This window comes from Ochotona princeps, chromosome 8, assembly GCF_030435755.1.
Source record: "Ochotona princeps isolate mOchPri1 chromosome 8, mOchPri1.hap1, whole genome shotgun sequence".
In the NCBI taxonomy this organism is placed as follows: domain Eukaryota; kingdom Metazoa; phylum Chordata; class Mammalia; order Lagomorpha; family Ochotonidae; genus Ochotona; species Ochotona princeps.
The window spans coordinates 7138438-7157624 of record NC_080839.1 but is presented as its reverse complement, the minus strand read 5'-3'; positions in this window follow the sequence as shown (position 1 = coordinate 7157624).

Below are 19187 nucleotides of genomic sequence, written 5' to 3'. Positions count from 1 at the left end.
AGGATCCCATGAAGTTCTTACAGGTCTCCCACATGGGTACAGAGGCCCAGGGACCTGGGTCATCATCTGCGGCCTTTCCAGGCACATCAGCAGGGCTCTAGCTCAGAGGTGGAGCAGCCAGGGGAGCAACCAGTGCCCAAATGGAACACCAGTGCTATGCTACAGTGCTGGCTCCAAGACCAGATTGGATTGTGTTAGACCCAAGGGATTGTACAGATAATTGAATTTTTAATGATTGAAATTGTTAAATGTATGGAGAAATTTCCCCAGTGGTAATCAAATGTAGGTGGAGGAATTCCAACAAGAAACTAAGAAGACCGTGTTTAGATATGTTTAAAACAAGGAGTAGGGAAATGATTGAGATCTGCCTTATTTTAACAAGGAGACACTGAGCAAAGGGATATTTACTGTAGTTAGTAAGAAAAAGGTGAAAGGAAGAAAATGTTCATTGAGAGCCCAGAGATTCCAAATTATTTAATAAAGGCAAACATTAGGAGGCTTAACTTGAGAAAACAAATCCAGCCTGAACTAGCCTGTGACAGGGGTATGTAGTCAAAGAAAATTAGAAATAATAGTGGAAATTCTCTAAGGGGCCCTTTCTGGTCCTCGTAGGATCAGGCACCCACCTAGAGTGTAGCTGTGAAAGGCATGTGAAGGACATGTAGAAGGTGGAGTTTTAAAGAATCTCCTGCCACAGAATGTAAAGAACCACATTTTATGAGCAAAGCTAGTCATTTTATTTCATTGTATCTGAACAAACCACAAACCTAAATTGATCCACATAGAAATAACTTCTGTATAGCTTACCTATATAATCTATTTTCATACAATTTATCTAGAATGGAGCTTTATAAGTGTCTAAATTAGAATGACTTTGGATTCTTCAAGTGATAATGATTTTTCTGGTTGGCACAAATGACAGGAAGAGTCTCAATTGGCTTTATGAAATGAATAGGGCTGGAGTAATTGGCGTCCTGTGCTGTTTCTGAGTATTATGTAGATAATTTAGGGGGAGAGGTCTCCACGGGATAAAATAAGTGCATACACAGCAAAGATGTTAATATTCTACTTGTGGGAGTCCACGAGTTACTGTGGCATAATTCACAGAAAATGTAGAACGGTTCTCCCTTTATATGACAATTCCTTTTATCTCTTTTAACATTTCTTTTTCCATTAATTCTAAAGAGACTGTTACTGTTCAAAATTCACCAATGCCTGCATATCATATTGGCCCTAAAAACTCTAAAGAATACATGTTTCAGCAACATAGTTCGGGAAAAGACTCATATGTCAAAAATACCACTTAATGCCTCATATTTTGGTATGGCAGATACAAGGCTATTATAAGAAATGTAAATATGTTATTTTCCTGTCTGAAGATACAAAGGGCATGTTTCCCTCCTGGTTTCTGCAGGTGTATGTAAATTAACTGGAAGAGATATGAAGTAACAAGTGGCATTAGCCTGTTTGTGTACATTCGCTAATACAACTATGCTAATATAACTATGCTAATATAACTATGTTTACATAGATGTAGACATTTGTGTTCTATGTGCATATGTATAAATGGAATTTGATATATCTGTACACATATTTCTGCATGTATGTGTATTTGTGTGTGTGCTCTCTAAGGCTTACTGGGCAAGCATTTAGCCTGTTAAGCAACTTATATCTCTCACTGGAGCACATGGATTGAATTGCATCCTGAGTTCTGGAGTCCAGCCTCCTGCTGAAGCAGATCCCTTGAGATAACAGGGATGCCTCAAGGAAGTTGGGTTCTGACTGCTTCTATGGGTAATCTAGGTGGAGTTTCTGGTTCCCAGTAGAAGCCCCGGGCCTTGAATCATGGTGCTTATTTGGGGAATGGATGGCAAATGGAAGATCTGTTTCTTAAAAAAGATACTCATGGATGGGCCCAGAGCAATGGCTTGAATAATTATCTTCCCCCTTCAAGGGACAGGGATGCCATCTGGATACTGGTTCATGTCCCAGCTGTTCCACTTCCCATCCAGCTCCTTGCCTGTGGCCTGAGAAAACATATACCCGTGTGAGAGACCTGAAAAAGGCTCCTGGTTCCTGGCTTTGGATTGGCTCAGCTCCATCCGTTGCAGCCACTTGGGGCGTGAATAAACGGGCAGAAGATCTTCCTCTGTCTCTCCTCATTCGTGTATATCTGATTTTCCAATAATTTTTAAAAACATCTTTTTAAAAATTATTAAAAATAAAGAACCAGCAATAATGCATCAGATATGCTTTACACAACTGCAAGGAAGATGTAATTGGGCTGTGCCCTGCTGCAAAGATTTATATTTTAGGTGGTTAAAATAATATGACGGGCTGGTACAATAGCTCAACTGGATAATCCTCTGCTTGTAAATGCCAGTATCCCAGATGGAAATGCTTTGTGTCCCTTCTGTCCCACTTCCCATGCAGCTCCCTGCTTGTGGCCTGGGAAAACAGTGAAGGATGATCCAAAATTCTGGATGCTTCTCCCACATGGGAGACACTCAGTAGAAGCTGTGAATGGAAGGTCTTTCTCTCTATTATCTCCCTCTCTCTGGGAATCTGTCTTTCCAATAAAAAAGGAATACTTTTTTATATAAATGCTCATGGAAAATTGGCATCAAATGTAATTACATTTTCCATGAATTGTGTGAAGGCTCCCTGCGTATACGGTCATGCATTGCATGAAGATGCTTCATTTTGATATTGTCGTGTTTTAGGAAAACAGTTGGGTACGGCCATCAGGAGCTTAGAGGAACAATTAAACTAAGAGATACTTTTTGGGGAGTCACCACATTTCCAGTTATGGGAGAGATAAGACCATCAGGAGGATGTCCCCCTGTGCCCTTGTAGAACCAGATATTCAGCCGATCCTAGGAATGGAGCAGAAGAAAGAACAGAAAGACACACAAATATAATACTCTTCATTGCTTATCAGTGAAGTGCAGAAGTAAGATCCCAGAAGGAGAGATAAGTTCAACTTTTTAAATAGTAATATACACTGACAGCATTCTTGACAGGTCAGGGTGTTTGTGCACAGCTTGGAGACTGCACACTGCTAGTGACACGAAATGCCTCCTGCCTGGCTTTCCTGGATGTGCATTTGAGAGCAACATTTCCTGTTGATTTCTGTTGCCGTTAGTTTTAGTCCTGTCTAGAAAGTCCCAGGGACTGCAAAAAAGCCATCCAGTGGTTTCATAGTTAATCTCAGTGTTCCTGTTAACAATAATCAAAAGGTGAACTGTGAAGCTGGGCATTTGGTGCTGTGGTAAAGATGCCAGGTGGAACACTTGCTTCCCATCTCAGCATGTCTGCGTTTGAGTCCTGACTCTTCCAGGGATCTCCAGTCTCCACTAAGTGCTCCATAGGGTGACCCAGTGACTCCCAGTCATTAGGGAGTGAGCCAGTGGCTGGTAGCTCTGCCTTTCCATCTGTCTTTCTCTCTGTGATTCAGAAATAAGCAAAGTGCTTTTAAGAGAAAAGTGTAGTTTATATAAGAATGCTGTTGAAGGGTCAGAAGAATGGTTTCTTTCTCTTTTTTATATTATAAAATTAAGCTGAATTTAGAACTAAGGAAATTTCTCTATTTCTTAACTTTAAAAGATATATATCTATGTTTATTTGAAAGGCAGATTTACAGACAGAAGGGCAGACAGAGAAAGGGATCTTCCACACATAATTTCATTCCTGTTCTAATAACACACTTTGGAATAGGAACTCTCTGATAATGCTGCTAGGACATAGCTCCCTGTCTCTTATTAAGCACAGAAATTAACTCAAAATCAATGCAAGAATTGAAACTTTGGAACTGCTAGAAGAAAAACTAAAGGAAATACTTCAGAAAACTGGAATTGGCAATGGCTTTTTATTGAACCCAGAAGCCAAAGTAATGAAATGTATATATATATATATACATATATATATATATACATATATACATATAAACAAAAATTCATCAACCTAAAAGCCTCTTTGAAGGGATTGGCTCAACAACTAATCCTTACCCTGCAAGCACCAGTATCCCATATGGGCACCAGTTTGTTCCCAGCTCTTTGACCTCTGATTCAGCTCTGTGCTAATGGCCTGGAATGGCAGACGAGGATGGTCCGAGTACTTGGGACCCTTCACTCCAGATGAAGCTCCTGGCTCCTGATATCAGATCAGCTCATCTCTGACCATTTGGGAAGTGAATCAACGATGGAAGATCTTTTTCTCTTTCCTTCTGCCTTTAAATCTTTCTTTCTAATAAAAAGAAATAAATCATTAAAAAAAGTCCATCTGAAGCCAGAAACCTCCTCTGACTCTCCGGCATGGGTGTAGGAGCCCACGGACCGGAGCCATCCTCTGCTACTTCCCCAGGTTACAAGTAGGGAGCTGGGCCAGATGTGGAGCAGCTGCAACATGATGAGTGCTTACTCATATAGGATGCTGATGCTTTGGCAGAGCCACCACTCCGGTCCCAGGGTAGTTTATCCTTATCTGACAATATGGGGAAACTTCAAAACGTGGAGAGCAAATGGAATAAAATATGCACTTATTCTGCTACCAGAATCTTTGGAAATCCATCAATATGAGGTAATCTTCAAAAAGTTCATGGAAAACACATACTATGGAAGACTTAGGTATACATTTTTAAAACCAATCCAAGAGAAATTTATTCTACTTTGCCACAAACTTTTAAAATTACCCTGACGTATAAGTCTTGTGTTGACACTCTGTATTTGGTGAGATGACAACCAGTCAGGTCAGTGGCTACGTATAGCTGCAACATGGTAGCTGACCTAAGGCAGTGGCAATAGTAGCCCTAGTACTTCTCCCCTTCCAGAAGGATTGATCAAAGAGAGCAAGACATTCCAAATTAATTGGGTTGCTACATGGGTTGTTCAAATGCATTAAAGAAAAGTCAGCCCCAAAGCCAAAAATCTCACTTTTCAATTTTTGAGAAAAATGTTTTCCAAGGTCTGTGAATGCCTACTCAAAGATAGAATGCAATGGAGAAAAAAAAAATGTTAAAGAAATCCTTTAATTCTCCAAGCTATTTTTCTTTTCAAAAAAAGTAATACATATTCAGCAGAGAATTCAAAATGTGCAAAGGACTGGCAAACAAGGAAAAAATTTCCCTCGTAATTCCAGCATGAGAAAGCATGGACTAGTTTTAACTGGTAACTAGAGAAGGGTCACATAGAGCAAATTTTTGAAAATTTCATGGTTTTGCTCAATGTTATGGATTTAACACTTTCTTGCTTTAGATATTTCACTGATCATCTTAACCATGCCCGTACGAGTCCAGCCCAGACAGCTGCTGACTAATTTGATAGTGGACCTATTCAGTGTTTGACCCAGGAAACCTGCTGGTCACTGGAGTGGCATTGCTGAGTCGTCTGTCGACATGTTTCAAATCACCCAAGCTTGCTGTGAGCTAAATAGTTGTGGGCAATAGAAGCCCTTTTGGAAAAACCATAAGTGCTCTCGCTATTTGCACCAGATGAAAGTCAAGAAAAAACGAACAATAGTACTCTTTTGAGCATTTCTTTTTTCATTGGGTTTTGGTTATTACGTGGTGGTGTCATATGGAGTCCTGGCAGCTTGGGAGGCAATTGAATGAAACCACCTGAGTGATTGGTAGCCCTCTGAAAGACACGTAAAAAGTCAACTGTTTAAAAAGCAGATGGTGTCTGTAGAGTTCACTGCCTGGCATACCTTGTTGGCCATGCACCTGGATGCTCTCAGCTAGGTGACAGCAGGAGTGTGAGTTTCTGACAGAGATGCCCATCTGGGTGCCCTTGGGCAAGTTACTGAGCCTCATTTCCCTTCAAACAGTGTAATGGGAGCAAACTTCCAGTGACATCCCAATCAGCAGACAACTTTGAAAAGCATTTTGGATCAGTATTCGTTCGGGAAGTGTCAGTCAGGGTGTTGCCAATGAAGAGAAAGATGTGCAGAGAGAGACGGCCAGGGTTGGAATCCCAGTCCCAACCTTGGAAGCCTGAGCTTGAACGATTAGGCAACCTCTGCAAGCCCCAGTCTACTTCTCCATGAACTCCAAGGACAGTGATGTGTTCATCAAGTGCCTGTTACACAGCAAGTACTCAGTACATTGTCTGCTGTTGTTGCTGTGACTAGCATGATTCTAATTTTGAATTATCATGTTTCTATACTTCCTGGCCCATAAATTCTTATTTTCCTAAGCAGAAAACCATGAACAGAGGTTTTTTTTTTTAAATTTAATGTTTACTTATTTGAAAGGCAGAGTGACAGGGGTGATGAAAAAGCACAGAAAGATAGATATTAATCTGCTTGTTCACTCTTCAAATGGCCACAATGACCAGGGCAGGGCAGGGCTAAAACCAGGAGTGAGAAACTCTACGTGGGACTCCCACATGGGTGCCAGGAGCCCAACTACTTGGGTTACTAGTCACTGCTTTCCTCCCAGCTGCCCAAACAGTTGCTGAATGAGAAACTGAGTGGCTGGAACTTGAGCTGGCACTTTGATTTGGGATGCTGGCACTGCAAGCAGAGTCTTGACCTGATGCACCACGATGCCAGCCCCTAGTCACTTTCCAGGACTGATCATTCCCTGCCATGACCTTGAGAACATCCGAAGTCTTAGTGTATGCCAGTCGGAATTTGCCTGGCCATACGAGCCAAGCCAGGAAAACTTGAGGGAGGGAAGAACAATGCTAATATTCTGTCACTCGAGAAGGAGAGAGGATAGCCAGAAGAGAGAAAACATCTCAGGAATGGGTGGGTTTCTACATGTAGTTGGCAAAGCAGGAGAAAAACAATTTGAATTCAATTAGCGGCCTTTTCAAAGGGGGAATGAATGTAGCTATGAGAAGGAAAATGTAGCAAGATTATAAGAAAAATGGTTCCTCTGCGCATCAGCTTTGCTTACCCTCTTATTCCATGGCTTTCTTCATAAAGGGCCCCTCTGTGGCCAAGCAGAGCAAGCCACCAAGCACCACATGGCTGTTTGGCAGCTATTGAAGGAAGGGATCATGCTGCAGTGGGATGAGGACAAGCACCCTAGGACAACTGGCACACCAGACATTTAAGCAGAAGGCAACTTCAGGTCTTCTCAGAAATTCAAAGTGAAGGTGTGGTCTCTCTGGTCCTCCTTGCCCTCTCTTCGCGTTATTTGTCTTTGTAACAGTGTCTTGTCCCAGGAGGTCATCACTCTGATAATATGTGTTATAACACACATTAGCTTTCCCTCCCATTTACATTTGTTGAAGAGCTTACAAACTCTGTGGAGGCTAGAGAGTGCTCAATGGAAAGAAGTGAGTAGATATTGCATTTGTGAGCAATTTCAAAAAATCCCCCAACTTGTAGGTCCTGCAGTCTGTTTCTGGGCTGGCACAGAGCCAATCTGCCTCCTCCTCCTCTCTCTTCATCTTTCTCCACTTGCCCTTCCTCTTTTCTTTAAGCAAAGTGATTTGTGTATCAATGATCTTGGGCGATTTGTTCTTGGAAAGAGATTACTATGCTGCTCCTGCCAGTGAAGACAAAGCTGTGAGGACAAGCCAGGAACCAGAAACTCCACGTGGCTCTCCAGGAGTACAAAGCTTAACCCTCACCTTCATTATCATGCTTGTGGCTGGACCCTTATAAGTATATTCAAGAGGAACAAGCAGCTTCCACAAAGATGTGGCTAATACATATGCTGTCATCGTGACTGGCAATTTTTAGGGTAGAGACGTAAAAATGCGTTTTACCATTGTTCACCTTGGAGAGATGGCTTTCTACATCTATGACCCCAGAAGAGAAATCAGACTCCCTGATAAGTCAGAAGGTCTCAGAGCATGTCTAACTGAGTTTACCACCACTGGAAGAAATACACAGAGTTGTCAGCATCGTAGAAGGCTTAGGGACAGGATATGAGAGTATTTCCAGAAGTTCAAGGAGAAAGGGTGTTTTGGTGAAAATAAAACAAACAAACAAACAAAAACTAAAAAGCTGAAACCCATGCATATGTTTATAATATGCATTTCACACAGAATGTTGGGTAGCTCTGGTATTTATGATCATCTTAGGAAAGGCAGTATTTTTCAACCCGTGAAACGGAAGAATTCAAGTTGAAAACTTGAGAAAACAGGTAGCAGTTGATGCCCTAGCTTGTCCCATGTTGTATTAATTAAAACAAAAGATGTCAGTAAAGTTGCTAACTGCTTTGGCAGCTCATTTTGTTCTGACATAAGAGTACCTATCACTCACTTGGTGAAGGCAGTTAACTGAATCTAACCATAGGCCCGGTAGCTCACTTGTCGGAGTGATGGTCAAGGTGAATGATGTTGCTGACAGTCTACATAAGACATCTGCAGCCCCAGTTGCTGCCCTGTCTTTTCCCACCCAACCTTGTCTAAACATTCTCCACTCCGGGCCCTGCCACTATGGACTCTCAGTAGACACTGGGTGAATGAACAATTGTGTGAAGTGGGTAGATCACGTTTCTGTGAAGTGTTGGCCTGGAACAACATCATTGTGTTTGATGATGTAGAAGAAATTGGACAATAAAGGCTTAAGGATGGCACCTCAAAATGCAATAACATTATTAGACATTTTGTCTGAAAAGTTTCCAGCAACATAGAGAGCAGCAAGTGAACACACATACACACACACATGAAGAGCTTCAGTATAAGTCTGAGGTTATGGGTAATTGGTATTCCTAGTCAGGGGACACTAGTTGGACCAGGCTTTCAGTTTATCTCACATGACCAATATGCTAACTGCATCAGGGTAGGGTACCTAATGTGCCCTATCCTATACCCCGGAGACAAGGAAGAACAGTAGTTCTCACTTTTTTTCTCTTTCTCTTTTCTTTCTTTCCCACTATCTGTGCTGGCAGTGATTTATACTGGGTTACATAGCTCAGGGTGTGAGGATTAGAGACAGAGCCTAAAGAAGGTGTCAAGAGCCTCCATGAAAGCAGCAGACATGGTGACAGGGTGCACATTCAAAAGGGCTTAAGATGGCCGAGACTCATGTCTTAAGAGGCATGAAGATTTGCTAGCAGGACCAAAAGCTGCTTCTCTGTGGAGTGGAGAGGCCTCCTTAGTGAACACCTGAGCTGTCCTGAGATCCAGAGGGACCTGAATAACTCCTGATCTAAGGGTTTATGTCTCCGTAGAATCCTTTTTGCTAGTGTGTTTATCTGTCATGATGGCCAAAGAGATGTCTTACTACTTTAGCTGCTTCCATGTGTCTTAATCTTTGCTCATTATTTTCAGTATCATGCTCTTCAGACTTAATGCACAATTCAGTTTTCAAGAGCCATTTCATTTTGTAAAAATGACCATTTTTGCCCATGGACTTGGCATTCAGTATTCAGAGATGTTAGATGACTGTATAAACCATAAATGTTGTGTGAATTCATGAGGCTTAGCACATGAAATGTAAACCTGTGTGTATATCAAGAACATGTCAAGGCCGTGAAGCCATCCCTAATAACAGAATCTGTGAGCTAACCTGGGAAGGAAACCTTATATTTGCAACACTGGAGCTTTGAGAAGGCACGTTGCAAGGTTTTGTTGTTGTTGTTGTTGTTTTAAGATTTATTCATTTTTATTGGAAAGACAGCTTTACAGAGAAGAAGAGACAGAGAGAAAGATCTTTCATCTGCTGTTTTACTCCACAAATGACCATAACAGCCAGAGCTGAACTCATCCAAAAGCCAGGAGCCAGGAGTTTCTACTGGGTCTCCCATGTGGGTGCAGGATCCAAAGTTTTGGGTCATCCTCCACTGTTTTAACAGGTCATAAGCAGGGAGTTGCATGGGAAGTGCAACAGAAGGGACACAACGTGGTGCCCGTCTAGGATGCTGGCACTTATCAGCACCGATTTAGCCAGTTGTACTAACTTGTCACATTATTTTATCTCCCTGAAATAGCCATCTCTGTAGCAGGGCACAGTCCCATTCTGTCTTCATTGCAGTTGTGTAAAGAATGTCTGATGCAGTACTGCTGGTTCTTGCATGGGCTTCTTCATGTATGTCTCTGGCCTGACTTATTGCAACCGCGCTGTGTCTGACCACAAAACTGCTCGAGAAGGTGGAGGCTCGGGTTTTGCCATTGCCTACATTTCTAATGTGTTGCATAAAGGTGAGTTGTGTATGCCAACTAGAGAAAAGTCAAGAAACTAAAGAGAAATACTGACAAAGTTTATGTTGTAATTCTTCCACCTTCCCAGGCACAGCATGCCAGAGTACCAGGCAGACATCCATTCAGGATGGATGTTGTGGTTATAAATATCACTGGACTTTGCCTCCCTGCATCCTCTGCGTGGTTATGTTTCCACTCTGTACATGATCAAAACCAATTCTAGGGTTGTATTTCTGTATTATGAACGAACTCTCCTGTTTCAGCGTTTCTCTTCAGTGTTTGTTTTGATTCTATCCCATGAACACACTTTCTCATTTTGGGGTTCTTCAGGTTGTCACCGTCCTCATTTTTTGGGATTATATGTCAGTACGTCAATCATGATCTCACCAAAATCACACCCATTCTAAACAAAAACAAAACAAATTAAAACCCTGATAGGTATAATATAGTGTGATCCTGTGGGTATCATTCTCTACAGGCCTTATTTTTTTAAAGATTTATTTATTTTTTATTACCAAGTCAGATACAGAGAGGAGAGACTGAGAGGAAGATCTTCCATCCAATGATTCACTCCCCAAGTGACCGCAACGGCAGGATCCACCAGGAACCTCCTCCAGGTCTCCCACGTGGGTGCAGGGTCCCAAAGCCTTGGGCCGTCCTCGACTGCTTTCCCAGGCCACAAGCAGGGAGCTGGATGAGAAGAGGAGCTGCCGGGATTAGAACCGGCACCCATATGGGATCCCAGTGCGTTCAAGGCGAGGACTTTAGCCGCCAAGCCACGCCGCCGGGCCCAGCAGGCCTTATTCTTAAATGAAGGCATCGGGGCTGAAATGTCTGTGCTAAAGGAAGAACCATGTGTTCAAGTACAACTGTGTTCAAGTCTAATGCTTATATCAAAGGCAGAAGAAGTTGGAATTATTGCAAGCCACATTTATAATATGATTTGAGGGACAGCTGGGGTCAGTGCTAAATTTTAAATGATCAGATGCAGGCAGGCAACTCTTGCATAACAATAAGCACAGGCTGTCACGCTGAGTAGAAAAAAACCACACTTTCACCTTGGAAAATATATTCTAAATAGGACAGTAATTGTTTTCAGAATGCTATTCAATGACTTGCTCCCCCTTTCCTACACTCAAGAGTTGTCCAGAAAAAAGGTAAAATTTTTATCTTAACTTATACAATGTGCTAATTTTTTTGAATAGTTTAGAATTTTTACAGGCTGATAGCAGATCTGCCAAGTTGCACGCAGCCATCCCACACTGGCAGGGAGACAGGCCTGGATGCCCCGCTGGGTCTTTCTCATCTCTGTTATCTGTGAATCTTTGAAATACCTCCCAGAGGTGAATTATGACAGCACTTGTTGTTATCCTGAACCCCTAACAGCACACTCCCTGCCCCAGTGCAGCAGTTCACACAAAGACAGGAACATGCTAACATCTCAGAGAGGGGCTCCTCTTTTCATTGGCAGATGGAAGGTGTAGAGAGAAGAAGGTTGCTGGCAGTTGCTCATCAGACAAATTCTGGTAGATAACAGCCAATGAGATTTTGATCTTTCACCACTTTGGTTTAATTATCCCCACTACGCCCCACTCACTGTATCAAATCCTGGTTCTAGCTTCTGTCTGGAATTATAGCATCATTTAGATTTTTTTTTTACTTTTAAAATAAATGTAAACATACAAACCAGCTATAAAGACGAAAAAGGATAGGACCCGCACACAGCCTTACTTGGATCACTTCCACCGTTACAAGTTTTGAAAAAAGAGAAATAAACTTTAATAGCATACCACCAACTAAAGTACACAGCTGATTGGATGGCGCCAGTCTTTCCTCCAATACTGAATCTAGTATTGGATCCTTGATCCTACATTGCATTTACTTGCAAGGTTTCCTTATCCGTAATATATAAGGATTCTTCTGTTTTTCCCTTGCCTTTCATGACCTTGACATCTTTGAAGGATACTGGTTGAGTGCCCTGTCAAGTGTGTCCTATTTTAATTCTGGTTGATATTTTGATGGATGGAAATCTTGGGTTTTGTAAGGGAGTGACACAGAGATGGTGGTTTCTTAGTACACCACTTCAGGGATCACACAAGCATGAGCTTGATATGCCCATAATGGTCATTGTCACATTGATCTTCTGATTAAGGAGAGATCTACTCAGTTAATGACATGTATCCTTATGTTCCACTGATATGAATAGAACCTGCATAAAGACAATTGAACTATTAATTTAGCAGACATCTGGGTTAAATAGAATGTATGTATATTAAGCAAGGGTTCAGTGCTTGGTTGAACTTGCAGTTTTGATCTCCCTCTTCTGTGATATGTGCACATGCCTCTGTGGCACTGCAATGGCTGGCAGGCATCACAGTATTTTCCTTCCCTTTCCAGGACTTTAAGGAAAACTGGTGGCCCCCAACAGATTTCATGCACACCTTCCCACCCGGTGGAAAACCACCTCCTCTATGTGTCAGCCTAAGACTCACCAGTTTTTCTCTCTCCACATTGCACTTACTTTTTTCTCTCTTAGCTTCCACTGGGGCCCTCCTCTACAAAGAGAAATTTGGATGATGGGCAAGTGGAAGAAATGAAACAGAATGTGTGATACTGGCCTGGGCCCTTCCGCTCCAGTCTCTTTTTCTCAAAAAAAGATGTATTTATTTATTTGAAAGGTAGAATTACAGAAAGAGAGAAAGAGAATCAGCATGCCATTGGTTCTCATCCCACTTGGCCACAACAGGTCGTGCCCTGACCAGGCTGAAACCAAGAACTAGAAGGCTTTTCTGTGTCTCCCATGTTGGTGACAGGGGCCCAGGTATTTGGGCCATCCCCCATTGTTTCCCCAGGTGGATTATCTGGGATCTGGATCGGAAATGGAGAAGCTAAAGCATGAACTGATGCTCATATGCTAGCGTCACAGGTCTTGGCTTAAACACAGTGCACTAAGATGTTGGTTCTATCCCACACACTTTCGTAAGCACTCTCATTTGAAGAAATATAGGTGAACTTCAAGAAGTGGACAAGTCAGAAAGAATTTCATCACCAATCTCAAAAAAAAAAGGGGGGGGGGAAGAAAAATGTAACTGGTGATTGGAAAGGTTCATGGAATTTGTCAAGGTCATATGACTGTAATTGCAGATTTGGTCACAAGATGCAGGGCCTTGGTGCTTAATTCAGTCAAGTCACAGCAGTAAAGGATGCCTACGGGCCTCCCAGATCCAGAGGGATTCCCTGTAGAAGCAGGTGGCTCAACATCTGAATGAATTACCAAGTTATTACAAAAGCCAAGGATCCTTAGTTAATCACTCTGTTTTTTTTTTCCGCTTGGTGGTTGTTGTCTCAGGAATAAAATACCCCTGGGGTTGATCTATAATTTAATGCCAAGATGTAAATGGTGCCTCACCTGCTTCACCCGAGGTTTTATTTATGCTCAAACAACACGTTCTGGATGAGTACCCATTGTACCTGTTTCCTCCCTCAGAAATTTAGGATAATAATAGCAATCAGCATGCACATCAGGTAATTGTTGGGGTAGGAAAGGTTGAATAATTGCAACAGCACACAGCAAAAAAAAACCAAATCAGGGAAAAGTGCCATAGAAAATACTACACACAGTAGTAAGAATGATGACATCTCCCAAATTCACCACCAGAGGCCAGGATCACACAAATGCTTGGTGAATATTAACTTCCTTCAAAAATATATACTGGCTACATACAGCTTCAGACTCTAACGCTGGAAGGGATTTCAGATAACAACCACAGCTCAACATTATGAGCAGACATTGTTTTTCTAGCAGCTTTAGGCTCACAACGACATTGAGCAGAAGATGTAAAAATTTTCCCCAATGCTGCCTGCCCTCACACAGGCATAGTCTCCCCAGGTGTCAACATGTTACACCAGCGTGACACATTTGCTGCAACAGATGAACTGCACTAATCAGTCACTGTCACCCCAAGGTCGGGGTCCACCTTCAAGTTCGCTCTTGTTGCCATTTGTGCCAAATGGGCAAATGTGCAGCAACCTGCATGCGCTATTGCAATACCATAGAGGATGGCTTCAATGCCCAGTAAGTTTCTCTGCGTTCCACTTAGTCATCCATCCCCATTGCCAACCTTTGAGAGCCCTGGTCTTTTTGTTGCTTCTATAGTATTTTCTTTCCCAGATGGTGGTGTAGTTGCAATCATACCGTACATAGCCTTTTCAGATTGGCTGATTTCACTTGGTAATATGCCTTTCAAGTTCCTCTATGTCTTTTTCATGACTTGACTAATCATTCTGTTGGGTGCTGAACATTATCTGACTGTCTGGTCTTCAAATACCTATTGAGATGTGTGTTATGACTAAATTATGCATGGATTTCAACTTTTTGCACCAAATAAACTTAAATATATTTTGTTCACAAGCTTTTGGGAGTATGCTCATTTAAGAAGTAAAATGACTGGGTTTTACTGTAAGTTTAGTTTTGTAGGAAATTGCAAAAGCATCGCCCAAAGTGGCAGGATCATTTCACACTTGCATCAGCAGTGGGTGAGAGATCCTATTGGTAGACATTAGTCACAGTGTCTGGCACTATCAGCATACTGGATTTTGGCCCATTTACCATAAGTGTGTAGTGGCATGTACAAATTCTTAGTATGTCCTGGTTATTGAGCTGCTTACTTCACACAGTCGCCTCATTTTATCCCTACAAGGATCCCATGGGGCGCATTTCCTGTTCCCGAAAAACTAAGTCAACAAAGGTTATCAAGCTGGTCTAACGTTCTCTAGACAGTAAGCTCCAGGCCAAGTGGTCAGAGGTACTCTTCGTGGAATGCAAGGCCACTCAGGCTGGTAGGGCACTGTTTGCTCATCCACCCTCTGCTTTGAGGAGGGCATTGCCTCCTGGGCTGCGAAAGGGCTCACCCAGGATCACTCAGGAACATAGCCTGTCTGTGTCTTCTGTCCCACACGCAGCTCTTCAGCCATCTGCCCTGTCAGAATTGCCCCCACTGGAAACCATGCAATTGTGGACTTCATATGAGGGTACAACAGGTTACAACAACTAAACATAGTTGAAAGGTAAGTATATTTTGGTATAAGAACAATTTAAAATCTACGGGTAGATTTTTTTTTTAACCCTGGGTAATCCTCTGATTAGAGACAGAGAACTTCTGAGTATAGCACATAAAGTTGAGCATCGTCTCTCAATCTAGTTGAAATATGTTACCTACCCCATGCTTGTGCACCAGCTGTAGATGCGAGCTCCGTGTCGTTACGGTCCCTCCCTGCAACGTTAATTGTCATCTTAGGTAGTTTCCATTCCCAGTTCTCGGGTGCCCTGTGGTGCTTCTAATTTTTTTTCATATGTCATAGAGAATTCTTTGAGCATTAGTTCCAGCCCAATTCAATTTTACAGACAAATGTAAAATTGTGAACTTCTAAGAAGGTGAACTTCTGGTCTTTCCTCTCAGAGTAGGGTGCTTTCATTTCAAAAACTGTCAAGAGTTATAAAGTTGTTCATTAAGACAAATAAAAAATAGAATTAACTTTAACTGGAGAAAAGAGAATCACAAGCAATAAAGTGCTGAGACTCATACTGTGGATGACAGGTCACTTTAAAAAGTGTGTAGAGGGGGCTGGTATGTGATGTACTGGGTAAGGCCAACATCTCTTACGGGTCCAGGTTTGTGTCCTGACTGCTTCACTTCTGATCCAACTCCCTACTAATATACCTGGGAAAGCAGTGGAAGATGGCCCAAGTGTTTGGATCCAGGCGCCCACATGGAAGACCTGGGTGAAACTCCTCAATACTAGTTTTGACCTGGCTCAGTCCTGGCCAATGTGATTATCCAGGAAGAAAGCCAGTGGACATAAGTTCTTTCTCTCCTTTTCTCCCTCTCTGTAACTCTAACTTTCAAAATAAGTGGATTAATTAAAAAAAAATTTCAACTTGTTTAGGGAGACATTTCGTCTGGGTTCAAGTTCTGGATTGTGCCTTTTTCCTTTGGAATGACAATTCTTGCATCTGCTGGTTTTGGAAATCTATTTATTCAACTAACCATGAATTGAAAACTTTTGAAAATAATTTTTGTTCATTTCTGGTGTGGAAGAGCTAAGCCACTTCTGGTACCAATAGCACATATGGCTGTTTATGCATGCTCTAGCAACTCTACTTCCCATCCAGCTCCCTGCTAATGCACCTGCAAATACAGTAGAGGGTGCTTTAATGTGTGAACCCTTGTGACCATGTGGGAAACCTGGAAGAAGTTCCTGGCTTCTGAATTGGGCCTTGCCCAACCCTGATCATTAAGACCATTTGGGGAATGAAACAGTGGAGGGAAGGTGTTTCTGTTTCTTCCTCCAATTCCTCAAGCTTCTGCCTCTCAAATAATAAATGGATATGAAAAAGTATATGTACTGAATAGGCACATTTCTCCTTTTCATCCCATAGGGTGCTATCCTGCCATATCACATGGCAGCTTTACCAGCTTCACCACCTCGCTGGTCCAGAAACCTAATCACTTACTTCTTTTTCTTTGATCAGCATCACATCATGCCTATTATGTACGACTATGCCTCCTTAAAAAATATTTATTAGAGAAATAGGAAGAGAGAGAGAGAGAGAGAGAAGAGAGAAGAGAGAGAGAGAGAGCAATTTCGATGAACTTGTTTGCTTCTTAAAGTTCACAAAGCCTGAAGCTAGACAGGTCAAAAGTGAGAACTGGGAAATTCAATTCAGCTCTTGAACATGAGGGGTTGGGGCTCAATTACCTGACCCTCCCAGGGTACATGTTAGCAAGAAACTGAACTCAGGAGCAGAGCCAGGGAGTGAACCTGGACTCTCCAGTGCAGGCAGCAAGCATCCCGAGCGGAGTCTTCAGTGGAAGGACACATGCACGCTCCTGGTTTAATTTGTGGCTGATAATTATCACCGACATTTCTTTGGGGGACACCATGAGATGCTTTGAGCTTTGTAGACATCATGCAATGGTTACAATCAAGCAGGTAGGCTACTGTATTTTAATGTTTTAAACAGGACTTCTCTGCATGCCATCCATAACTTACAGATTTTGTCTTTGTGGAACATTACTTAAAGCCTACAGCTATTACAAATGACCAATGAGATGAATGATAAGGTTTAAGAGTTGATGTTTGAAACAACATGAAACTCAGGTACAGCGTCGCTGCGGTGCCAACCAAACTATGCAGCCGGTCCTGGCTAAGGGGCAGTGCTCAGGGAGGACCAGCGCAGTACGTCCCCTCCGTGCTTGCAGCAATAAGGAACTTGCCGCCCTACAACTGAGAAGTACAGGTGTCTCTAGGCTCCAACCTTAATTTTCTGGAAACCCACTGGGAGAATAGGTAACGCATATTATGATAGTCAAAAAGATTTTTTAAAAAGCTGAGGTAGGATGTTAAAAACCAGAAAAAAAGACAGAAGACGTTTTGAGAGGAAGCAGTAATAGAAATTGGGATTTGCAGCAAGCCACAGAACTAGCTCTCAACACAGCACCCTCAAAAAACATGAACGGGGGCTGCAACCTTCAAAGTCACCACAAGAGGGAGCGTTTCATCTACAAAGAAACCTCTGAAAAACCCAGGAGCTATCCAAAAGGCTTTGGGACAAATACAAAAGGTGGTAGGATTAGGACGAGTTAGGGAGCAGCAGGTGGGAAGAGACAGGAGGAAGGAGAGACAGTTGTTCTGGGATAACTCCTGGCAAGAAACCGAGCCTTATGTGTGTAGTCCTTAGAGGTGACAGAGGCTGTGTTTTCCTGATTGGTGCAGCTTCCAAATCTAGTAAGTACTCCAGGATCAAAGACTAACTGTGCTCATAAAATTCTCCTTTGAAAGGACCCAGATCTGCTGAATACACTCCTACTTCCTAGGGGCCACTCTACCTGAAATACCGGACAAGAAAGCAACGTGGTAGGGTCAGGTAACTGATAGTCAAAGTACAGTGAACTGTGAGGAGCAGAGCTATTCTTAGGGCCTTCTAGCACAGAAGAGGGGCTTTAACAAAAAGCCCAGGGAGTTGGGTGGTCAAGATGGCAGGTTGGGGTGCCCATATCAGGTCCCTGGGTTCAAGTGCAAGTTGTACTCCTAAGCCCAACTTCCTGCCTTTGGAGGCAGCAGGTGCTGCTCAGCTAGTGTCCTTGCCATTCATACAGGAGTCTGGGATTGGTTTCCTGGCATTGGGTTAACACACTCCTGGCTGTTGCAGATATTAAAGCAATAAACCAATGGAGAGGAGGGTTTCTGTGTCACTGTTGTTTTGAATTAAATACACATTTTTATGTGGTTTTTTTTTTCTTAAAAGAGCTGAGAGGTAAAAACAAAAATGAAGAAGGTTGATTTTAAAAAGAGCATATGACTGACAATGTGTTACTGATTCCTTTTACAGAAGGCAGAAACTTCCCAGCAATGCGGGGAGTTAGAACTCCAACGAGAGCTCTGATTTCAGGCATTGTCTGTTGGTAATCCTTCCTTTTTTTTATAACGTTTTCTAGATCTGCCACTGCATGAACCACATAACTGACAAATCTTCAATTCACATTCTATTTAAGTGGTTTCCCCGTCACTTCTCACAGTTAAAAATACATTACATAAATTACTATCCTGCCTGGTGAAACATGCAACGGCTCTGTTGTCTGCCATTTATTTCTAAAACATTTTGGCACTTTCCGCGGAAGTCGTCGTCGTCTCAGTTACGCCAAGGGACTTGCTTCCCATTTTACTTTGTTACTAAGCACAGAATCACAGAGAGCCGCCGAGAAACAAACAGCAGTGTCTGAAGGGCATGTCTGGGAGGAGCTAAGGGCTTCCTGCAGAGGCGGGACAGGCAGCCAGGAGGGAGCAGGGCCACGAGACAGGGAGCAGGGTTTTCAGGCACCTACAGTCCTTGAGTCTGGAACTCCAATTCAGTCGTGAGAAGCATCCAGGCCTGGGTTGATCCACACCACAGAGTTATGCTTCCCAATGTGAGTGTGGAAAGATGAGGGACAATTGACGTTCCGCAGCCTCTCGGATGACTGCCGCACTGGGAGTGGGCTATAGGCGGCCAGGTGCCCGAGCTGCTCTGTTCTCCCAGCAGGTGTC